General features: G+C 36.8%; 1 protein-coding gene across 1 annotated transcript in view; it reads right to left on the bottom strand.

The window, feature by feature from the left end:
- The window catches only part of wkd (whacked), a 148162-nt gene extending 129615 nt beyond the window's left edge, over nucleotides 1-18547 (bottom strand). The window contains exon 1 of the mRNA XM_068354182.1: nucleotides 18343-18547. The gene's annotated coding sequence lies outside the window, so the exon portion shown is untranslated. The remainder of the gene's footprint in view (nucleotides 1-18342) is intronic.
- Nucleotides 18548-19584: the final 1037 nt, after the last annotated feature.

The following is a 19584-nucleotide window of genomic DNA, read 5'->3' as shown; positions in this document are numbered from 1 at the left end:
CAACAGGGAAAAATAGCACAGTGAAGAAAGGAGACAATAGAGTATTATTATTATTACTAGCTAGGCTACAACCCTAGTTGGAAAAGCAAGATGCTACAAACCAAAGGTCTCCAACAGGGAAATGTAGCCCACTGAAGAAAGGAGACAATAGAGTATTATTATTATTACTAGCTAAGCTACAACCTTAGTTGGAAAATCAAGATGCTATAAGCTAAAGGGCTACAACAGGGAAAAATAGCCCAATGAAGAAGGGAGACAATAGAGTATTATTATTATTATTATTATTATTACTAGCTAGACTACAATCCTAGTTGGAAAAGCAAGATGCTACTAGCCAAAGGTCTCCAACAGGGAAAAATAGCCCAGTAAAGAAAGGAGACAATAGGGAATTATTATTATTACTAGCTAGGCTACAACCCTAGTTGGAAAAGCAAGATGCTACAAGCCAAAAGTCTCCAGCAGGGAAAAATAGCCCAGTGAAGAAAGGAGACAACAGAGTATTATTATTATTACTAGCTAGGCTACAACCTTAAGGTACCTTGATACTTGCACGAATTTGTGGCACGCATTGTCACGACTCGAGTCGTGAACAGGTGTGAACTCGTCGTGAACATGTCGTGACATCGTGGCATGTCGTGACGAGAATTTTGAAATGTTCAAAATTTTGGTCACGACAAAATTTCGTGAACGCAACGTGAACTATGCGCGAACTGTTCGTGAACTCGTCGGGACGATGCGGGAAGTGCGCAAACTATGCTAAAACTATGCATAAACTCGTCGTGCCAGTTCGTGTCAATGTGGAGAGGTGAGCTGTGATTCTGAGGTAATCTTTTTTTTTTTTTTCCAGTTCGTGCCACAAAATGTCACGACTTGCCACGACAAATTCGTAACAAAAAGTCGTGCAAGTGTCAGCCTGACATTAGTTGGAAAAGCAAGATGCTATAAGACAAAGGGCTCCAACAGGGAAAAATAGCCCAGTGAAGAAAGGAGACAACAGAGCATTATCATTATTATTATTACTAGCTAGGCTACAACCCTAGTTGGAAAAGCAAGATGCTTCAAGACGAAGGTCTCCAACAGAGAAAAATACCCCAGTGAAGAATGGAGACAATAGAGTATTATTATTATTACTAGTTAGGCTAGAACCTTAGTTGGAAAAGCAAGATGCTATAAGCCAAAGAGCTCCAACAGATAAAAATAGCCCAGTGAAGAAAGGACACAATAGAGTATTATTATTATTATTATTACTAGCTAGGCTACAACCTTAGTTGGAAAAGCAAGATGCTACAAAACAAAGGTCTCCAACAGGGAAAAATAGCCCAGTGAAGAAAGGAGACAATAGAGTATTATTATTATTACTAGCTACGCTACAATCCTAGTTGGAAAAACAAGATGCTACGAGCCAAAGGTCTACAACAGGAAAAAATAGCCCAGTGAAGAAAGGAAACAATAGAGTATTATCATTATTACTAGCTAGGCTACAACCCTAGTTGGAAAAGCAAGATGCTACAAGCCAAAGGTCTCCAACAGGGAAAAATAGCCCAGTGAAGGAGACAATAGAGTATTATTATAATTACTAGCTACGCTACAATCCTAGTTGGAAAAACAAGATGCTACAAACCAAAGGTCTCCAACAGGGAAAAATAGCCCAGTGACGAAAGGAGACAATAGAGTATTATTATTATTACTAGCTACGCTACAATCCTAGTTGGAAAAGCAAGATGCTACAAGCCAAAGGTCTCCAACAGGGAAAAATAGCCCACTGAAGAAAGGAGACAATAGAGTATTATCATTATTACTAGCTAGGCTACAACCCTAGTTGGAAAAATAAGATGCTACGAGCCAAAGGTCTCCAACAGGGAAAAATAGCCCAGAGAAGAAAGGAGACAATAGAGTATTATCATTATTACTAGCTAGGCTACAGCCCTAGTTGGAAAAGCAAGATGCTTTAAGACGAAGGTCTCCAACAGAGAAAAATAGCCCAGTGAAGAAAGGAGACAATAGAGTATTATTATTATTACTAGTTAGGCTACAACCTTAGTTGGAAAAGCAAGATGCTATAAGCCAAAGAACTCCAACAGAGAAAAATAGCCCAGTGAAGAAAGGACACAATAGAGTATTATTATTATTATTATTATTATTATAATTATTACTAGCTAGGCTACAACCTTAGTTGGAAAAACAAGATGCTACAAAAAAAAGGTCTCCAACAGGGAAAAATAGCCCAGTGAAGAAAGGAGACAATAGAGTATTATTATTATTACTAGCTAGGCTACAATCCTAGTTGGAAAAACAAGATGCTACGAGCCAAAGGTTTACAACAGGAAAAAATAGCCCAGTGAAGAAAGGAAACAATAGAGTATTATCATTATTACTAGCTAGGCTACAACCCTAGTTGGAAAAACAAGATGCTACAAGCCAAAAGGTCTCCGACAGGGAAAAATAGCCCAGTGAAGAAAGGAGACAATAGAGTATTATCATTATTACTAGCTAGGCTACAACCCTAGTTGGAAAAACAAGATGCTACAAGCCAAAGGTCTCCAACAGGACAAAATAGCCCAGTGAAGAAAGGAGACAATAGATTATTATTATTATTACTAGCTACGCTACAATCCTAGTTGGAAAAACAAGATGCTACAAGCCAAAAGTCTCCAACAGGGAAAAATAGCCCAGTGAAGAAAGGAGAAATAGAGTATTATTATTACTAGCTACGCTACAATCCTAGTTGGAAAAACAAGATGCTACAAGCCAAAAGTCTCCAACAGGGAAAAATAGCCCAGTGAAGAAAGGAGACAATAGAGTATTATCATTATTACTAGCTACGCTACAATCCTAGTTGGAAAAACAAGATGCTACAAACCAAAGGTCTCCAACAGGGAAAAATAGCACAGTGAAGAAAGGAGACAATAGAGTATTATCATTATTACTAGCTAGGCTACAACCCTAGTTGGAAAAGCAAGATGCTACAACCCAAAGGTCTCCAACAGGGAAAAATAGCCCAGTGAAGAAAGGAGACAATAGAGTATTATCATTATTACTAGCTAGGCTACAACCCTAGTTGGAAAAGCAAGATGCTACAAGCCAAAGGTCTCCAACAGGGAAAAATAGCCCAGTGACGAAAGGAGACAATAGAGTATTATTATTATTACTAGCTACGCTACAATCCTAGTTGGAAAAGCAAGATGCTACAAACCAAAGGTCTCCAACAGGGAAAAATAGCCCAGTGACGAAAGGAGACGATAGAGTATTATCATTATTACTAGTTAGGCTACAACCCTAGTTGGAAAAACAAGATGCTACAAACCAAAGGTCTCCAACAGGGAAAAATAGCCCAGTGACGAAAGGAGACGATAGAGTATTATCATTATTACTAGCTAGGCTACAACCCTAGTTGGAAAAGCAAGATGCTACAAGCCAAAGGTCTCCAACAGGGAAAAATAGCCCAGTGAAGAAAGGAGACAATCGAGTATTATCATTATTACTAGCTAGGCTACAACCTAGTTGGAAAAACAAGATGCTACAATCCAAAGGTCTCCAACAGGGAAAAATAGCCCAGTGAAGAAAGGAGACAATAGAGCATTATCATTATTACTAGCTAGGCTACAACCCTAGTTGGAAAAACAAGATGCTACAAGCCAAAGGTCTCCAACAGGGAAAAATAGCCCAGTGAAGAAAGGAGACAATAGAGCATTATCATTATTACTAGCTAGGCTACAACCCTAGTTGGAAAAACAAGATGCTACAAGCCAAAGGTCTCCAACAGGGAAAAATAGCCCAGTGAAGAAAGGAGACAATAGAGCATTATCATTATTACTAGCTAGGCTACAACCCTAGTTGGAAAAACAAGATGCTACAAGCCAAAGGTCTCCAACAGGGAAAAATAGCCCACTGAAGAAAGGAGACAATAGAGTAATATCATTATTACTAGCTAGGCTACAACCCTAGTTGGAAAAGCAAGATGCTACAAGCCAAAGGTCTCCAACAGGGAAAAATAGCCCAATGACGAAAGGAGACAATAGAGTATTATCATTATTACTAGCTAGGCTACAACCCTAGTTGGAAAAACAAGATGCTACAAGCCAAAGGTCTCCAACAGGGAAAAATAGCCCAGTGACGAAAGGAGACAATAGAGTATTATCATTATTACTAGCTAGGCTACAACCCTAGTTGGAAAAGACAGATGCTACAAGCCAAAGGTCTCCAACAGGGAAAAATAGCCCAGTGACGAAAGGAGACAATAGAGTATTATCATTATTACTAGCTAGGCTACAACCCTAGTTGGAAAAGCAAGATGCTACAAAAAAAAAGTCTCCAACAGGGAAAAATAGCCCAGTGACGAAAGGAGACGATAGAGTATTATCATTATTACTAGCTAGGCTACAACCCTAGTTGGAAAAACAAGCTGCTACAAGCCAAAGGTCTCCAACAGGATAAAATAGCCCAGTGAAGAAAGGAGACAATAGAGTATTATTAGTATTACTAGCTACGCTACAATCCTAGTTGGAAAAACAAGATGCTACAAACCAAAGGTCTCCAACAGGATAAAATAGCCCAGTGATGAAAGGAGACAATAGAGTATTATCATTATTACTAGCTACGCTACAATCCTAGTTGGAAAAACAAGATGCTACAAGTCAAAGGTCTCCAACAAGGAAAAATAGCCCAGTGAAGAAAGGAGACAATAGAGTATTATCATTATTACTAGCTAGGCTACAACCCTAGTTGGAAAAGCAAGATGCTACAAGCCAAAGGTCTCCTACAGGGAAAAATAGCCCAGTGAAGAAAGGAGACAATAGAGTATTATCATTATTACTAGCTAGGCTACAACCCTAGTTGGAAAAGCAAGATGCTACAAGCCAAAGGTCTCCAACAGGGAAAAATAGCCCAGTGAAGAAAGGAGACAATAGAGTATTATCATTATTACTAGCTAGGTTACAACCCTAGTTGGAAAAACAAGATGCTACGAGCCAAAGGTCTCCAACAGGGAAAAATAGCCCAGTGAAGAAAGGACACAATAGAGTATTATCATTATTACTAGCTAGGCAACAACCCTAGTTGGAAAAACAAGATGCTACGAGCCAAAGGTCTCCAACAGGGAAAAATAGCCCAGTGAAGAAAGGAGACAATAGAGTATTATCATTATTACTAGCGAGCCAACAACCCTAGTTGGAAAAACAAGATGCTACGAGCCAAAGGTCTCCAACAGGGAAAAATAGCCCAGTGAAGAAAGGAGACAATAGAGTATTATCATTATTACTAGCTAGGCTACAACCCTAGTTGGAAAAACAAGATGCTACAAGCCAAAGGTCTCCAGCAGGGAAAAAAAGCCCAGTGAAGAAAGGAGACAACAGAGTATTATTATTATTACTAGCTAGGCTACAACCTTAAGGTACCTTGATACTTGCACGAATTTGTGGCACGCATTGTCACGACTCGAGTCGTGAACTGGTGTGAACTCGTAGTGAACATGTCGTGACATCGTGGCATGTCGTGACGAGAATTTTGAAATGTTCAAAATTTTGGTCACGACGAAATTTCTTGAACGCAACGTGAACTATGCGCGAACTGTTCGTGAACTCGTCGGGACGATGCGGGAAGTGCGCAAACTATGCATAAACTCGTCGTGCCAGTTCGTGTCAATGTGGAGAGGTGAGCTGTGATTCTGAGGTAATTTTTTTTTTTCCAGTTCGTGCCACAAAATGTCACGACTTGCCACGACAAATTCGTAACAAAAAGTCGTGCAAGTGTCAGCCTGACATTAGTTGGAAAAGCAAGATGCTATAAGACAAAGGGCTCCAACAGGGAAAAATAGCCCAGTGAAGAAAGGAGACAACAGAGCATTATCAATATTATTATTACTAGAAAGGCTACAACCCTAGTTGGAAAAGCAAGATGCTTCAAGACGAAGGTCTCCAACAGAGAAAAATACCCCAGTGAAGAATGGAGACAATAGAGTATTATTATTATTACTAGTTAGGCTAGAACCTTAGTTGGAAAAGCAAGATGCTATAAGCCAAAGAGCTCCAACAGATAAAAATAGCCCAGTGAAGAAAGGACACAATAGAGTATTATTATTATTATTACTAGCTAGGCTACAACCTTAGTTGGAAAAGCAAGATGCTACAAAACAAAGGTCTCCAACAGGGAAAAATAGCCCAGTGAAGAAAGGAGACAATAGAGTATTATTATTATTACTAGCTACGCTACAATCCTATTTGGAAAAACAAGATGCTACGAGCCAAAGGTCTACAACAGGGAAAAATAGCCCAGTGAAGAAAGGAAACAATAGAGTATTATCATTATTACTAGCTAGTCTACAACCCTAGTTGGAAAAACAAGATGCTACAAGCCAAAGGTCTCCGACAGGGAAAAATAGCCCAGTGAAGAAAGGAGACAATAGAGTATTATCATTATTACTAGCTAGGCTACAACCCTAGTTGGAAAAGCAAGATGCTACAAGCCAAAGGTCTCCAACAGGGAAAAATAGCCCAGTGAAGAAAGGAGACAATAGAGTATTATTATAATTACTAGCTACGCTACAATCCTAGTTGGAAAAACAAGATGCTACAAACCAAAGGTCTCCAACAGGGAAAAATAGCCCAGTGACAGAAGGAGACAATAGAGTATTATTATTATTACTAGCTACGCTACAATCCTGGTTGGAAAAACAAGATGCTACAAGCCAAAGGTCTCCAACAGGGAAAAATAGCCCACTGAAGAAAGGAGAAAATAGAGTATTATCATTATTACTAGCTAGGCTACAACCCTAGTTGGAAAAGCAAGATGCTACGAGCCAAAGGTCTCCAACAGGGAAAAATAGCCCAGTGAAGAAAGGAGACAATAGAGTATTATCATTATTACTAGCTAGGCTACAACCCTAGTTGGAAAAATAAGATGCTACGAGCCAAAGGTCTCCAACAGGGAAAAATAGCCCAGAGAAGAAAGGAGACAATAGAGTATTGTTATTATTACTAGTTAGGCTACAACCTTAGTTGGAGAAGCAAGATGCTATAAGCCAAAGAGCTCCAACAGAGAAAAATAGCCCAGTGAAGAAAGGACACAATAGAGTATTATTATTATTATTATTACTAGCTAGGCTACAACCTTAGTTGGAAAAGCAAGATGCTACAAAAAAAAAGGTCTCCAACAGAGAAAAATAGCCCAGTGAAGAAAGGAGACAATAGAGTATTATTATTATTACTAGCTACGCTACAATCCTAGTTGGAAAAACAAGATGCTACAAGCCAAAGGTCTCCAACAGGAAAAAATAGCCCAGTGAAGAAAGGAGACAATAGAGTATTATTATCATTACTAGCTACGCTACAATCCTAGTTGGAAAAACAAGATGCTACAAGCCAAAAGTCTCCAACAGGGAAAAATAGCCCAGTGAAGAAAGGAGACAATAGAGTATTATCATTATTACTAGCTACGCTACAATTCTAGTTGGAAAAGCAAGATGCTACAAGCCAAAAGTCTCCAACAGGGAAAAATAGCCCAGTGAAGAAAGGAGACAATAGAGTATTATCATTATTACTAGCTACGCTACAATTCTAGTTGGAAAAGCAAGATGCTACAAGCCAAAAGTCTCCAACAGGGAAAAATAGCCCAGTGAAGAAAGGAGACAATAGAGTATTATCATTATTACTAGCTACGCTACAATTCTAGTTGGAAAAGCAAGATGCTACAAGCCAAAAGTCTCCAACAGGGAAAAATAGCCCAGTGAAGAAAGGAGACAATAGAGTATTATCATTATTACTAGCTACGCTACAATTCTAGTTGGAAAAGCAAGATGCTACAAGCCAAAGGTCTCCAACAGGGAAAAATAGCCCAGTGAAGAAAGGAGACAATAGAGTATTATCATTATTACTAGCTAGGCTACAATTCTAGTTGGAAAAGCAAGATGCTACAAGCCAAAGGTCTCCAACAGGGAAAAATAGCCCAGTGAAGAAAGGAGACGATAGAGTATTATCATTATTACTAGCTAGGCTACAATTCTAGTTGGAAAAGCAAGATGCTACAAGCCAAAGGTCTCCAACAGGGAAAAATAGCCCAGTGACGAAAGGAGACGATAGAGGATTATTATTATTACTAGCTAGGCTACAACCATAGTTGGAAAAACAAGATGCTACAAGCCAAAGGTCTCTAACAGGGAAAAATATCCCAGTGACGAAAGGAGACGATAGAGGATTATCATTATTACTAGCTAGGCTACAACCCTAGTTGGAAAAACAAGATGCTACAAGCCAAAGGTCTCCGACAGGGAAAAATAGCCCAGTGAAGAAAGGAGACAATAGAGTATTATTAGTATTACTAGCTACGCTACAATCCTAGTTGGAAAAACAAGATGCTACAAACCAAAGGTCTCCAACAGGGAAAAATAGCCCAGTGACGAAAGGAGGCAATAGAGTATTATTATTATTACTAGCTACACTACAATCCTAGTTGGAAAAGCAAGATGCTACAAGCCAAAGGTCTCCAACAAGGAAAAATAGCCCAGTGAAGAAAGGAGGCAATAGAGTATTATCATTATTACTAGCTAGGCTACAACCCTAGTTGGAAAAGCAAGATGCTACAAGCCAAAGGTCTCCAACAGGGAAAAATAGCCCAGTGAAGAAAGGAGACAATAGAGTATTATCATTATTACTAGCTAGGCTACAACCCTAATTGGAAAAGCAAGATGCTACAAGCCAAAGGTCTCCAACAGGGAAAAATAGCCCAGTGAAGAAAGGAGACAATAGAGTATTATCATTATTACTAGCTAGGCTACAACCCTAGTTGGAAAAACAAGATGCTACAAGCCAATGGTCTCCAGCAGGAAAAATAGCCCAGTGAAGAAAGGAGACAATAGAGTATTATCATTATTACTAGCTAGGCAACAACCCTAGTTGGAAAAACAAGATGCTACGAGCCAAAGGTCTCCAACAGGGAAAAATAGCCCAGTGAAGAAAGGAGACAATAGAGTATTATCATTATTACTAGCTAGGCAACAACCCTAGTTGGAAAAACAAGATGCTACGAGCCAAAGGTCTCCAACAGGGCAAAATAGCCCAGTGAAGAAAGGAGACAATAGAGTATTATCATTATTACTAGCTAGGCAACAACCCTAGTTGGAAAAACAAGATGCTACGAGCCAAAGGTCTCCAACAGGGAAAAATAGCCCAGTGAAGAAAGGAGACAATAGAGTATTATCATTATTACTAGCTAGGCTACAACCCTAGTTGGAAAAACAAGATGCTACAAGCCAAAGGTCTCCAACAGAGAAAAATAGCCCAGTGACGAAAGGAGACAATAGAGTATTATCAGTATTACTAGCTACGCTACAACCCTAGTTGGAAAAGCAAGATGCTACAAACCAAAGGTCTCCAACGGGGAAAAATAGCCCAGTGACGAAAGGAGACAATAGAGTATTATCAGTATTACTAGCTACGCTACAACCCTAGTTGGAAAAGCAAGATGCTACAAGCCAAAGGTCTCCAACGGGGAAAAATAGCCCAGTGAAGAAAGGAGACAATAGAGTATTATTATTATTACTAGCTAGGCTACAACCCTAGTTGGAAAAGCAAGATGCTACAAGCCAAAGATCTCCAACAGGGAAAAATAGCCCAGTGAAGAAAGGAGACAATAGAGTATTATTATTATTATTATTATTACTAGCTAGGCTTAAACCCTAGTTGGAAAAACAAGATGCTACAAGCCAAAGGTCTCCAACAGGGAAAATAGCCCAGTGAAGAAAGGAGACAATAGAGTATTATTATTATTATTATTATTACTAGCTAGGCTACAACCCTAGTTGGAAAAGCAAGATGCTACAAGCCAAAGGTCTCCAACAGGGAAAAATAGCCCACTGAAGAAAGGAGACAATAGAGTATTATTATTATTACTAGCTAGGTTACAACCCTAGTTGGAAAAGCAAGATGCTAAAGCCAAAGGGTTCAAACAGGGAAAAATAGCCCAGTGAAGAAAGGAAACAATAGAGTATTATTATTATTACTAGCAAGGCTACGACCCTAGTTTTTAAAAGTAAGATGCTATAAACCAAAGGGCTCCAACAGGGAAAAATAGCCCAATGAAGAAAGGAGACAATAGAGTATTATTATCATTACTAGCTAGGCTACAACCCTAGTTGGAAAAGCAAGATGCTATAAGCCAAAGGGATCCAACAGGGAAAAATAGCCCAGTGAAGAAAGGACACAATAGAGTATTATTATTATTACTAGCTATGCTACAACCCTAGTTGGAAAAGCAAGATGCTATAAGCCAAAGAGCTCCAACAGTGAAAAATAGCCCAATGAAAAAAGGAGACAATAAAGTATTATTATTATTACTAGCTAGGATACAACCCTAGTTGGAAAAGCAAGATGCTACTAGCCAAAAGTCTCTAACAAGGAAAAATAGCCCAGAGAAGAAAGAAGACAATAGAGAATTATTTTAATTACTAGCTAGGCTACAACCCTAGTTGGAAAAGCAAGATGCTATAAGCCAAAGGGCTCCAACAGGGAAAAATAGCCCAGTGAAGAAAGGAGACAATAGAGAATTATTATTATTATTACTATCATTATTATCACTGTTACTAGCTAAGCTACATTCCTAGTTGGAAAAACAAGATGATATAGACCCAAAGGCTGTAACAGTGAAAAAAAACCCAGTGAAGAAAGGAAATAAGGAAATAAATAAACGATGTTAGAAATAAATAACAATTAATAAAATATTTTTAAAACAGTAACAACATCAAAACATATATTCCATAATATAAACTATAAAAACTTATGTCAGCCTGTTCAAAATAAAGACATTTGCTGCAAGTTTGAACTTTTGAAGTTTTTTTTTCTCTCTCTCTCTCTCTCTCTCTCTCTCTCTCTCTCTCTCTCTCTCTCTCTCTCTCTCTCTCTCTCTCTCTCTCTCTCTCTAATTAAGCAATGGTCTCCGAGAAAAAAATACGACACTCAGAGAGATAAGGTGCATCCGTCTTCATTGGTGTGATGTCACAGACGTCAGTTCTAGTCTTACAACTAATTTTTGTTCACTGGACTACGTCTCTCAATCAATTGATATTCGTCGCTAAATTACAGATATATATATATATATATATATATATATATATATATATATATATATATATATATATATATATACACACATACATAATACGAAGGTCGAGAACTAAGAAAAGACGATGCATTCACGGGCTAAGAAAATCTGCTGGTATAGACTGGTATAGAAAGACCATAAACAGTCGGGAGTGGAAGGACATGGCTCAGGCCTTTGTACTGCAGTGAACTATCAACGGCAGATGATAATGCTACTGTGTGTGTATATATATATATATAATATATATACATAATATATATATATATATATATATATATATATATATATATATATATATATATATATATATATATATATATATATATAGTATAAATGTTGTATTTGTAAAGATCATAGTTTGATTAGCCCACTATCTCAAATTCAGACTAAGGGAATATTAAGAAGAATGTTAATAAAATATACAATAATTGAACGAAATACATATCAAATCATAAGGTTGTGTGACCGGTGTACAATATGTGGACGAGATCCTGACGAGGGGTAGATGGAGATGGTTTGGACATGCTCTTCGCACTCCCCAAGAGAGATTAGTTCACCAAACATTTAACTGGGCTCCACAAGACACTTCTTAGAAGAGTTGAAAGACCCAGGGCTACATGGCTGAGGACTAGGAAACGTGAAGTGGATGATGAGTGGAGAAGTATCGATTTAAAAGCTCAAGATAGGTATGACTGGCAAAATCTAACCGGGGCCCTTTGCGTCAAAAGGCGTGGGAGGACAATGGATGGCTCCAATGAAGAAAAGAACATAAATGATCGATGCAAGACTCGTAACATAAACAATAGAAAACTACAATATCAGCTGCTTCTTAGGTTTAAAGGCTAAAGGCTTCTCGTTATTGGCAGAGCCAATGGACAGTGACATTGCCCTATCAAGCAGGACAATGCCCTAGAGACTGACCATATATACACATGATCAGTACCAAAGACCCCTCTCCACCCAAGCTAGGACGGAGGGCCAGGCACTAGCTGCTGATGACTCAGCAGATAGATCTATATCACTCCCCAAAACCCCTATCCTTACCTTCACAAAGATGGCGAGGTTACAGCGACCAAAGAAACTAACGAGTTTGAGCGGGGCTCGAACCCCATTCTGGCCATTACCAGTCAGAGACGTTACAACATTGGTCAACAGAACCTAAATTGTAATGACATTGCTTTCTTTCTAATCCCCCTTTCACAACGCCGATATATCCAGAACTTTCTCTGTCTCCCTTTCTTCTTCCTCCTTCCGAACACTTTCACCAACCTATCGTCAATTCTCTCCACAAGACAAAATCATCTTCGATTATTTTGTGACAATAGGCCAATGCCAACTTAAAGGTTAAAGATGTCTTGTTTCAGTTCCAGTTTTATCAGAATAGATGCTCACCAGAATGTCTGCCGGGCACAGCCCTCAACCAACTGTGGTGCCCAACCACAGCAGTGGCCTCCCCTGTAAACAGCTTAAACTCATGGTCCCGGGTTTGGATCGATCTGCTGACATGCGAATGGTAGGCATACACGTTACCACTGTACTAGCCAGGAGGCTATCTTGAGCATCTTTGCTGTGTCAGCGAATTATTCTATGTAGCCACGATTAATCAAATCTGTTCTGGTCTCCATACTCTCTTCTTAATCGCCCATACATCAATCAGCTTGGCAGAAGCATCAACCATCTTAGACGTGACATCAATCACTTTACCAGGACGGTAATGTAATACGAGGTCACAAAGCTTAAAAGGCCGACACAAGAGTTCAATCTTGGTGGTGATTCATTTAAGACAATGCAAAATTACGCAATACTTTCTATTACAATATAAAGATTGAATGACAATTCGAAAGCACCATTTTACATTATAAAACTTGAAAGTAAATGCCTTCAAAAATCACATAAAATGTATGTCTATATTATCATTATTATTAGCTAAGCTACAACCCTAGTAAAAAGCAAAATACTATAAGCCCAAGAGCTCCAACAGGGAAAAAAGGTCAGTGAGGAAAGGAAATAAGGAAATAAATAAACGATCTGAGAAATAATGAACAATTAAAATAAAATATTCTAAAAACAGTAACAAAATCAAAACAGATATTTCATATATAAACATTCTAAAAACAATAACAACATCAAAACAGATATTTCATATATAAACTATAAAGAGAGACTTATGTCAGCATGTTCAACATACAAACATTTACTGGAAGTTTGAACTTTTGAAGTTCTACCGATTCAACTACCCGATTAGGAAGATCATTCCACATCTTGGTCACAGCTGGAATAAAACTAATTACTGTAAACTTTTGAAAATACCCTTCATAGCTGAATTGTAGGTAACAGTACCAAACCCATGTGGACATATTACGTCTCATATATACCTCATTTCCTGTCCTCACTGGACTATTGTCCCTGTTGTCGTCTGCTTTTTCCAACCAGGGCAGTAGCTTGCCTAATAATAATAATCCACGGCTGGGGACTATGAAGCGTGAAGTAGATGATGATGAATGGAGAAGTATTGAATTAAAAGCTCAAGATATAGACAACTGGCAAAATCTAACGGAGGCCATTTGCGTCTTTAGGCGTAGGAGATTAATAACAATAATAATAATTCCCTTCCTAAAGAGTGGATAAACGCCATTCAACCGTTACTCATAAATCGACGAGATAAGGCAGTACAGAAGGTGCATAAAGCTTGCTGATAAGGGAACGCTCACTGATAAGGAAATACACCCACCTTTTGAAATCATTGTGAAAGCAGATAATGAAAGAATTACTCCAGCAAGGATGAGAAGAGGGATCACACGAATTCTGCGACTGTTGCGCCATGTGGAAAAACATAAGGGGTTAGGAAAGGGTTCTACAGTAATTCTGCAATTGACATTTGTGGCTCATAAGACTCTTGAATATTATTATTACTAGCTAAGCTACAACCCTATTTGGAAAAGCAGGATGCTATAAGCTCAAGGGGTCCAGCAGGGATAATAGCCCAGTGAGGAAAGGAAATAAGAAAGAAGTGAATATCGTGACTGAGCGTGTCCTTAAGTAAGAGAACTAAAATTATACTAACATCACTAAAAAAATAGGAAATGGTATACAATTGTACTTCTAAGAGGACATATATTCGATTGGGCTCCAAGAGGGAAAATAGCCCAGGGAAGAAAGGAAATAATGAAACATAGAATACTGTGACTGAGTCCATTCTCAAATAAAAGAACTAAAATTATACAGATATCCTTATAGCTATGGTATACCATTGTATTTCTAAAAGAAAATATATTAATGGCACGTGGCCTATCAAAAAGACAGGAATAAAATTGACTAAAAGTCATTTACAATGAAAAAAAAATAGAAAAAAAAATAAATGCCTCAAAATGAATTGATCACCCCAAAGCAACACCCAGTTATTTATTCAACATAAATAAATTACTTACGACAAGTAATGGCTGGTTATGAAAATATTGTTACCATATCTTTGAAATACATCATACAGCATGTGTACCTTCAGCCTTTTTAGAAGTCAAGATAATTTGAAAACCATAACATAGAAAACTTCTCAAAAATGACTCACTACAGTATAAAAAATTTATACCCAAATAAATATAAAAAAAAATGAAGAAAAGAAAAGGAAGGGAATGCATAATCTCCATGTAAAGTCTTTTTCATCAATATACTGCTATTACGAAATACATTTGCACAACTAGAGGGGCACTCAGTAGAGCTCAGATCTATGCCGCGGTAAATTATTTCTCCACCTTGACCTTAAGCATGCATGAATAGGCATGGATTTTCATACACTCAAATATGAACCAAGTTTGAAGTCTCTGTAACAACGATGTCCAAACTTATGGCTGATAACGTGATTTGGACATTTTGCTTGAACGTGACCTTGACCTCCCAAAATTTAACCATTTCCAGCTTTTTACATAACAGATAATCCCTGCAAGTTTCATTACTCTACGATTAAAATTATGGCCAGGAAGCTGTTCATAAACAAACACACAGGCAGGGGCGAAAACATAACTTCCTTCCAACTTCGTTAGCAGAGGTAATTAAAAAAACCTACACAGGGTTCATACGGTGGTCTCTCCATACAACTCACATACATACTGAATCTAGATAGCAATTGCAAAAAACAATATTGAGAATAATTGTTAAACAGATTCACCCCCATCAAAAACTATTCACAGTTTGTAAGAATATGTTTTAAATATTACAAAATTCCTTAGCTTTCCATGTTGTTTGAAACCACATAAAAGTTCATGGCAGACCTTACTTACATAAGCATTTGATATAATTTCAGGACAAACCCAACAGACAATTTTAAATCATTATTCTTCAAATTGATTGTGTCAAATCTTACATAGGTCCTTTGATAGTTTATATATCAAAACTCTGTTTTAATGTTGTTAATGTTTTTAAAATACTTTATTTTAATTTTCATTACTTCTTATATCGTTTACTAATTTCCTTTCTTCACTGGGCTATTTTTCCCTGCTGGAGCCTTTGGGCTTATAGCATCTTGCTTTTGCAACTAGGGTTGTAGCTTACCTAGTAATAATAATAATAATTATTGCATGAAAAATAAGACGACAAATCATCACATACTTCACCATGAACATTAATAAATATTCTACCACTTTTCAAAAGCATTTTTTGAACTACAAATAGCCTAGCCTATTTCACGTCCATATCTCCTACTTATCAACCACAACACTGTGCTATTCTGAATTTTGAATACTGTACATTCTTCTGGACAATAACAAACTTGGAGGTATCTTTACCTTACATTATTCAGATCAAATGCAATCAAGGTTGTGGATAAAAGTTAACCACTAGTATTTTATGCCCGTTGTAAATACATTTTACTCTAAGATATCAAAGGGTAGAAGAGCATACCAATCATGTTGGTATTGTTTTGTATTCCACTTGATTTTTATTGAAAACAAAAGCTCTTCTGAATAAATGAAGTACAATAGAGGAGTTTTATATGAGTCCTAGTGAATAATCTATTCTCTAAAGTCTAAACCTTAAAAAACCATATACTCTTCTTTCTGAAAAATAAATTATGCTCAAAGATAAGAAAATACTGCTTCATTAAAATGAATGTAGATCTCAATATCATCTATAAATTTCATAATGTAAATATTACGATATTTATAATGGGTAGAAAGCAGTTATTACCATGAATGAAAACAGGCTTAATAAATAAATATCAATTCACAGGCATAAATACATTTGCAAAAAAAAAAAATAAATAAAAATTCCCAAGCTGAACTCGATAACAATGCATACACAAAACAGTATGCATCCCACCATATCCCCCACCTCCATAAATTTTCTTATTTAAAAGCCATAACTAAATTTAAACTAAGGTTATATTAATTGCAACAACAATGCCTATGTTGTGCAAATACAATTACCCAGGTACAACCTAACTCCACTTTGTAGATTTTAGCATTCTAAATTTGTATAGACTGTTGTAAAAGAACCAAAATCCAACACATACAACACCCATGTACCCTAGTACCTTAGGTTAGGTTTTAAAACTCTTGTAATTAGCCACTTTTGTAGACGATGAACATGAGGTTTTCAAAACTTGACCTGTTGCTTTAAAAGCTTTTAAAGTGATCACTTCAATGTGCAAATTTCCACCAAAAGCTTTGCCAGAACAGGTTCAATTAATAATGTTTTGAAACCTTTACAACGTATATAGCACATATAACCTATTGTACACACCATAAAATTATAATCATAACAAAACGAACTAAAATTATTTTGCAGCCGTTGGCAAACACACTACAGTTTTTCCTATCTAGGATCAGAATTAAAATGTTTGTCATGGAGGATGTAAAATTTGATAGAATAAATATTTCTAACAACAAGAACTGTAATCTTTCATGTGAGTGGAAGGGATGAAAGTAGTTCGTTAGAAAAGGCGCAAACTTTCTTATTACTTGTCAAATCTTATTTACTTATGTGGGAATACGACAACATGAAGATAGTTTTAAGATTTAAGAAATATGCCAGGAGTGAAGATGGTTGGAAAACAAACTTAAGCCTTAGGGTAAGCTAAGGGTATGGCAGTCTAAGGGAAAGTTGCAGGGGGGCATAGACGCCCACCTGATAGGTAAGGAGGGGTGTATGTATGATAGCGGCCACCTGTATGTATGACAGTCGACTTCGAATATGGCAGTATATAGGGGGTAGCAGTGGGTGTTAGCTCCCCCTAAGATAAGTAAGTAAGGATACGACTTGTAGTCGGGAAGTGTATGTTAGTTGATGTCCATTTTTAATGCATGCGAGAGGAACTGGCTGCTGATATACAAAGGCTCCGGTAAGGATCTGACTCCTAGATAAGATATTACGTTAGGTGGGGAACCTACAGATAGTTGCTGTGCTTGCGTTTGTTTCCCTTTTAAAATATTGTTTTTAGTCATAAGTTCAGAAATTTTACACCCAGTCTGTCCAACAAACTGAAATATTACTGATATGAAATATATTATTTTTCTAAGCATGATCATGTTAGAAAACAAACACACAGACCCATAATTCTTAAATACATTATAAAATTAATCATCTTTCAGCAAAATTACTTAATAACATCCTGAATATATTAGAAGCAACAAAATGTTTAATCCTGTTTATTAGCTGTGATAGTCATAAATATTCCTAATCGTGTAACTCTAATCTTCTCACAGGAGCTTTAAGTGAGGATGAGCCATTGAAATAACCTGTCCGAATACAAAATATCGAGCATACGAACAATCGATATTGTAACTTCAGAATAGGTAAGGTTATTATGTTATGTTACCCATATAAACTCATAGGCAAGCCAAAATTGGCATAATCCCGATGGTATATAAATACACATTAATTATACCACAAGGCTTAGCCTACTAGAAAATATAAAAATAAAGGATTTTATTATAAGTCCTAGCATATTATTTACTACAGGAAGAACGGTATTTTCTATTATAAAATGTTGCTCTGACCGGAACTATAATTTTACCAAATAAAGACGGGCTGATAGATTAATCACTTAGCCTAACCTACTTATACCCTGAAGGCTAGTCCCAAGTCACTATTGCCAGTTCCTGATATATTTCTTAATGGTTAAAATTCCAAATTAATACTCCAACACCATTCATATTTCACCAAAATTCTTAATCATGTAACAGGAATAACTCGTCGCCAGCCTTCCTTTGGGTTAACCCTAGCCTAGTTAGGACAGCAACTGACATACAATCTGGTACTTACCTAAAACTTCTCAAAACCTCTGCGTCTAGCACGATTATGTCCACGTCTATGATCACTTAACAATCTTCAAAGCACGATTAATATTCATGTATATCATATAACCCAATAATAATATAGCATTTTCTCCGAAATAATAAAACACTCGACTACCAACGAAAACAACGTAGTTAACACACACCACCGAACGATGTTTACATTACACTGACTGGCCAGAGAGTCTGTCTGAGAGCGAAGGAGCAGGGTTGCCATTTGTAATGTTGAATACGCGCTAGATGAACTTCCTAAAAGGCGCCAGGAATCGCTAAAAAAATCAGTATACTATATAACATTGATAAAGCGATAATTATTTCAATAAATCGAGTTGAGACAAAAGAATGTGAAAGTTAATAAGTTTATCATATATACTATCAGCGGGAAAAAACACTATATTTCGTGCAAGTTTAAATTTGTTGGACAGGTTGACATATCTCTTATAATAGTCAAGAAAGATCTATTTTAGTACTGTTACTGTTCCTTAAATATTTTATTTTATTTTCTTATTACTTTTCATATAGTTTATTTATGGCCTTATTTCCTTCCCTGGCTGGGCTATTTTTCCCTAATGGAGACCTTGGACTTATAGTATCCTGCATTTGTCACTAGGGTTGTAACTTAGCTAATAATAATAATAATAATAATAATAATAATAATAATAATAATAATAATAATAATAATAATAATAATAATAATAATAATAATAATAATAACGGCGCCAAATAGCGAAACCTTGCGAGAACATGCGCTAAATTCTCACAAAAATTGGCCAGATGTAGCACGAAAGGCACTGAATTGGCAACTTTGACTGGTGGAGTGATGGTGGTAGTCTCATCGTCAGCTGATATAGAACATTTCATAGATCTCTGCTCAATGGCGATTACAATCATATTCTGTCGTGTTTTCCGAAAAGTTCTTTTTCTTATTTCAATTCCTGATTAAATTTATTAATTGATAAGTTGTTGTTTATCTTGATCTGAAGTATGATACTATTAAGTTAGTATTATGATCTATGGAATAAATAGGAGTAAAGTTGGTTGGGGGAGTAAACACAGCGTTGAAAGTTGAAACTTAGTTTTAGGGTAAGCTATGAATACGACAGTCTAAGGGGCGTAACCCCCAGGAAGGTATTATTATTATTATTATTATTATTATTATTATTATTATTATTATTATTATTATTATTATTATTATTATTATTATTATTAT

Source organism: Palaemon carinicauda, chromosome 30 (assembly GCF_036898095.1).
Source record: "Palaemon carinicauda isolate YSFRI2023 chromosome 30, ASM3689809v2, whole genome shotgun sequence".
NCBI classification, from domain to species: Eukaryota; Metazoa; Arthropoda; class Malacostraca; order Decapoda; family Palaemonidae; genus Palaemon; species Palaemon carinicauda.
Note: the sequence above shows the minus strand (reverse complement) of the source record. Positions and strands in the feature narration are given on the sequence as shown.